At 42.6% G+C, this 5,340-nt stretch overlaps 1 pseudogene; it reads left to right on the forward strand.

The window, feature by feature from the left end:
- Positions 1-4,168: 4,168 nt before the first annotated feature.
- On the forward strand, positions 4,169-4,596 carry LOC147890792 (uncharacterized; annotated as a pseudogene).
- Positions 4,597-5,340: the final 744 nt, after the last annotated feature.

Consider the following 5,340-nt stretch of genomic DNA (forward strand, 5'->3'; position numbering starts at 1 on the left):
TACATCGAGTACCTCACTGACCTAGCCATTGATCAAATGGAGTGTCTACACCAAGAGTTAGTACATGCGAATATTAGGCTGAGGCAGCAGGAACAGAAGATGGCAAGTAGGCCAAGAGTTTGCAACCAGGGTCTCCAAGCTGTCATAGGAGGTTTAAAACCTCAAGCACATCCACCAAAGAGGAGCATGTCCACATGTTAGAGAGCCTCCGCAAGCACCATGTAGAAACAACCACTTGAGCCCTCCTCTAGGATATGTAGCTCCACACCACCCAGAACCCAACTGAAGAGGCAGACCCCACGGATGCCAACATACCGATAGAGCTCTGTACGCCCGTCATAGAAGAGCAGGGCCAAGAGTGGAAGCAACGCATTGATCGCCTCTGTAGGCCATCTTGGCACTCGGCTGTAAATAATGGCAGTCCTCTGCCTAGAAGAAACGGAGCTAGATGTAGACACGGCTGGCACTTTCATCCGCCATCTATAGGGCTAGATTACAATCATCAAGCTAGACATGCAGCCCTCCGTCTAGGGTCAAGATTCTATGCCTGCACCAAATGCCAGTAGCCAAAAGCAAGCATCCTTGTTCCTCACAACTAGGGTGCGGTAGGCCGCCTAAGGGGAAAGACGGAATGAATTATGAAATTTATAATAACTCGATTTAAAGTAACAATGTTTTAAATTGAAATAAAAAGAGTAAGCTGAGAATATCAGAATTGTATGCCTTTTGCTTTTTTGCATTTAAAAAGCAAAGATATGCTTTCACCCACGAGTTTTTACGCTATTTGAATAAACCTTCATGATTGACATTTAAGATATGCTTTTACCCACGAGTTTTTATGCTATTTGAATAAAACCTTCATGATTGACATTAATTAAAATCAATCTAAGGGCTCATATTTGTAAGGGCTAAAATCAATCTAGGGGCTCATATTCGTTACATGTGACTCAAGGAGATGGAAGAAAACCAAAGAATATGATTTTTGTAAGTTTTGAAAGTCAAGAAAGGGAAACACCTTACTATAAACTAAGCAGGCAAGCAGGCAATAGTAGGTCCGAGCAAATGTGGTGTGTGTTTAAGCGTTCCCTTCTTGCGAGTACCTCAACACAGAAACATATAAGAATTTAGAATATGCAAAAGCAAAAGTCAACAAACAAGGTGAAATTTAAAACATATATATAACATATGTAAGAGACTGACACATTACCTAAATCTCAATGGGCGTGTTTGTATTCTAAGTTGAACATCTAAATTCGTGTACGCACCACGTATGTATGTCTGCTTCACTTTCTAAAAAGATGCAAAAAACATGTCTGAAATGGAAACAGTATTAAAATATGGTATTATTGAACAACAAATCATTATTCTAGCTTTTATCAAAATTATATATATAAATTGCTACATGTAGTGTTGGAATGTAAACGACATTTCCGAGGCAAGTCCATAAACGTATGTGTCTCTCAATCAAAATCACAAATTCTGATATGAACTAATCCCGCTCGAGTCTCCACTATGTTCCATGGTTTGATGTACATGTGGAGCACTCCAAACTTTGCAAGTGTTCCATGCCCCTTGAAATTTACAAGGGCCTTGTTTCTCTCTACGTATCTACTTTCTCTTTTATTTAATCTTTTCTACAAGATCATGGTTCATGCCAAAAGACAAAGTTCTCATTACAAATGGGTGTCTCAAACAAGATAGCGGAGATCACCTGAAAAGTGGGTTCTTCATAAACAACAATCAATGAGGCTTTAGCCCATGGCTCATTGAAACTAGCTCTGCAAAAAGCAAGAGAGAGAGGAAGATTAAAGATCTTGAGGCCTAAGCATGAAGCTCCCACCCTCCATCTCCGCATCTCCGTCGCTTTTTCCGCACACCATCCCGATTGCATATCCTTTATGCTTCCCAATTCGCTTGTTACCTCATCAAAGTTTCATCCAATTCCTCTGATTTCATCGCTTTCTCATCTAATTTGTGCTATCACACCATGAAATTATCTGCATCAAGATGATGAATCACGTCTTCCCCTTGATCGATTGTCGTGTGAGTGCTCCGCTAGCAAAATCAATCTTATGTTTCAATTCTGTAAGCTTGTGTAACTGTCATCTCTCCCATCTATCGCACAAGATAATATTCATTTACCAAGCAGCGACAATATGGTCACTTTGCAAGATCCCTACGCATCACCGATTGCTTTGGCTTTGAATAGCTTCACTTTTCACTAGTTGAAAACAATTCGAGGGTGGCGGGGATCCAGGTCTAGTAATATGATTTCTCTTACGTAGCACAATAATGAATTTTTCTTGACCTTAAAGTCGTATAACTCTTCTGTGACAGAGTTTTTGGCAGGGAAACTATCCCATATGCCATCAAAATCAGCAGCAGCATCTGATCGCCAGGCTTTCAACAAGAGAAAGCCTCGTCTTGGCTATGGGCAATTTTTTTGCTTGTGGCCATAGCTTGGAATTCACTTTCACCTGGTGAATGCTTGTTCTTGGATTTGGCATTTAAAAAAAATAGTGTCCGCATTTCTCTTGAATATACCTACCTTTTAGATCACTCTCTTGCTCACCACTCTAGCTTCCTAGCTCCACCTAACATGCATAGACACCCCCCTGCCAATTGACATGCTCTCAATGTGATCACAGGCCATAGTACATTGATAATCTGCCCAAGCCACAATCCACTTATCCTTGAGGAAGTGCATCATTGCCCTTTTCACCAATGAGGCTCAGTTTCCTTTAGATCAAGTTCAGTCGTTTCCTCTTCAAATCATGTGGAAGCCTCTCCTCGCTTCTCTCTTTCCTACTTGTTTGTAAAGGGAATTATATGTGGCTTGCCCACTTAGTGACTTGTAAAGGGAATTATATGTGACTTGCCCACTTAGTGCTACCCTTTCCCTAGCTACACACTCCCCACTCCCGTTCATTGCTCCACTTTCCCAATAAGTGATTTTAATTTCATAATGGAATGAATTGAATCCTCCACAAGCTTCTTCTCTACTCTAACCACCTCAATCTATCTCCCTAGTCTACACAAATAGACCTATTTACACCAAAATTTAAAAGAATAACAAGGACAAGATTTTGACAAAGAATGAAGACCAACTTACCTCCTTCGATTTGTCAAGGGTTCCAATGTGATGGCAATGCAACAATGGATCCATTGTCCATCATCTTCATGGCATTCTCACTTGTAGAAATTATAGTATCCATTATAATTTCCCTTGCAACTTCTGCCTTTAGTCGTCTCTGTCTTGCTCATGGATCTTTCCAACATAACCCTCTACCAAGTTCCTCATGACATTAATATGCTCTCCTTTCTCCCTTTTAAATATCATGACGGTGTCTTCCCAAATCAACCATAAGCCTTGTCTGCCTTATATGTTGATCACCCAGTATCAGAGTGAACAAAAAAACTCCCTTCAAGTAGGGCGTGCCTGCAGGGTCGATGATTAGATCTTTCAACATATCCATTTGAGAATCATCTACCCTCACATAGATGTAGGCAGGCATAGTGAGGTTCAATCCCAATCTTTACAATACCGGCTTTGTTTGCTTGAGCTTGTTGGGGACTTGGTCATAGACTTCCTGGGAGCCGTCCAAAACCATAATTCTATAGGTGTTGGTTTCTCTGCTGCAAAGTCTTGTCAATCCTTAGGCTCTTTCTCTATAGCTTTATCCCTCTACCTAGCGTGCAATTGCTGCTCTCTCTCTCTCTCTCTCTCTCTCTCTCTCTCTCTCACACACACACACACACACATACACAAACTGAATCGGATAAGCCTAACATGAGCTCACATGAAGAGCCAAATTTTCCACAGAATGTCTTCCTCGATCACTACATCTCTGTTGGACTTCTCTACCTTACCTCCTCAATCTACAACTGCTTGTCCCAAACTTTTTACCCTTCTGGCCTTCTTCGTGAGTGAGCCTCCCGTCGCCCTTGCTCTTAATTTTGAAAGCTCTTGCTGCACTTATCCGAAGTAGGAGACCGCCCATTAAGGAACAGAAATTTTCTTGCTCCATTTCCTCATCCGAAGTAGGAGACCGCCCATTAAGGACTGTGGACTTCAAGACTTCGAGAGGAAGACAAAGAGAGCTTCCTTGGTCGACACCCAAACCCAAACCAACAAAGAGAGGCGAGGTTTACTCTTAACTAAGGCAAAATGCAGGAAACGATCACGTTTCCCACATTGGGCTCACCCCGCAGATTCGCCTTCCCTCAAGCCTACTATGACTACAGCGAGAAGTCAAGCGCGGCCTCTACTCCATTCGTTAGCGCACTGTCTAGTCCAGGTAGAATTGGGTATGCAGGTTTCTACTTCAGTGCTCGAGCGAGCCCAAATTTGATTGACAGGATGAAGGTGGGGGGAGTTCCATCTTTTACGCATCTGTGATTCCTTTCTCCTGGGAAGAGAAACCATAAACCCCAAGAAGCTCGAATGCTAAGGCAAGGGAAGTCGAACCGAGCAGCTCTATCTTGTTGTCCAGTAGTTCGGACTTTCAGTTCAGCACTTGGTTCTCAGAGCTTGAAGATCTTCCCATGTGTCCCACGCCCATGTCATTTGCACATGAGCTCATTTACAATGGGTAGATTTGGCCTCTCAGGCCACCTCCACGATTCGAGCAACCATTTTCTGCCAGACAGCTTATGAACTAGGAAGTGTTTACCGCACAATCATTTGGACTCAGAAGCCCCGCTAGTTGGAGCAGCTCCGTTTCTGCGGCTCAGTCTCCTTGTTCTCCTCTCAAATCATCGAGGCATCGAGGATGCTTCAGAGGGACTCTCTGTGGGATCTCCCTTCTTTTTCCATAAAATCGATGGCATACTCATCAATGGCAAGTTCTCTTTTTCTAGATAGTCAAGGTGCAATTCTAAATAGAGCATTCAATCAAGGGTGGATTACGAAGATATGTTCAATACACATTTCTTGAAGCCTCTACATCCCTTTTTCTGCATCTCCTAAAGGCTCTTCGATGCCACCGCATCATGAACAATGCCCGCCAGTCCAACATCATGCACCAAGTTCGCCGATCATGGATGGATCATGAATAGGAAGGGTGGCATGTTAACCACCACGGTTAACAGTCTATGCAAGCGGTCGGATATTTTGCAAGATAGCATGGAGAAGAAAGAGACAATGAGAGGAAAACAATAGAAAATCTGCCATGGAGCTGAATCGCCCCAAGTTCAAAATGAGAGAGAGAGAGAGAGAGAGGTAAGAAAGAATAGGGTTGGCCCTCCCTTCAAAAGGTGGGACGTATAAATACCCAAAGTTTTGACTTTGGTCTTCATTGTGATATGCACAAGTTTGGAATAAAAGATCTCTTTCTCTTC

Source organism: Dipteris shenzhenensis, chromosome 18, assembly GCF_047967505.1.
Source record: "Dipteris shenzhenensis isolate YYH24624 ecotype China chromosome 18, Dip_SZ_1.0, whole genome shotgun sequence".
Taxonomy (NCBI): domain Eukaryota; kingdom Viridiplantae; phylum Streptophyta; class Polypodiopsida; order Gleicheniales; family Dipteridaceae; genus Dipteris; species Dipteris shenzhenensis.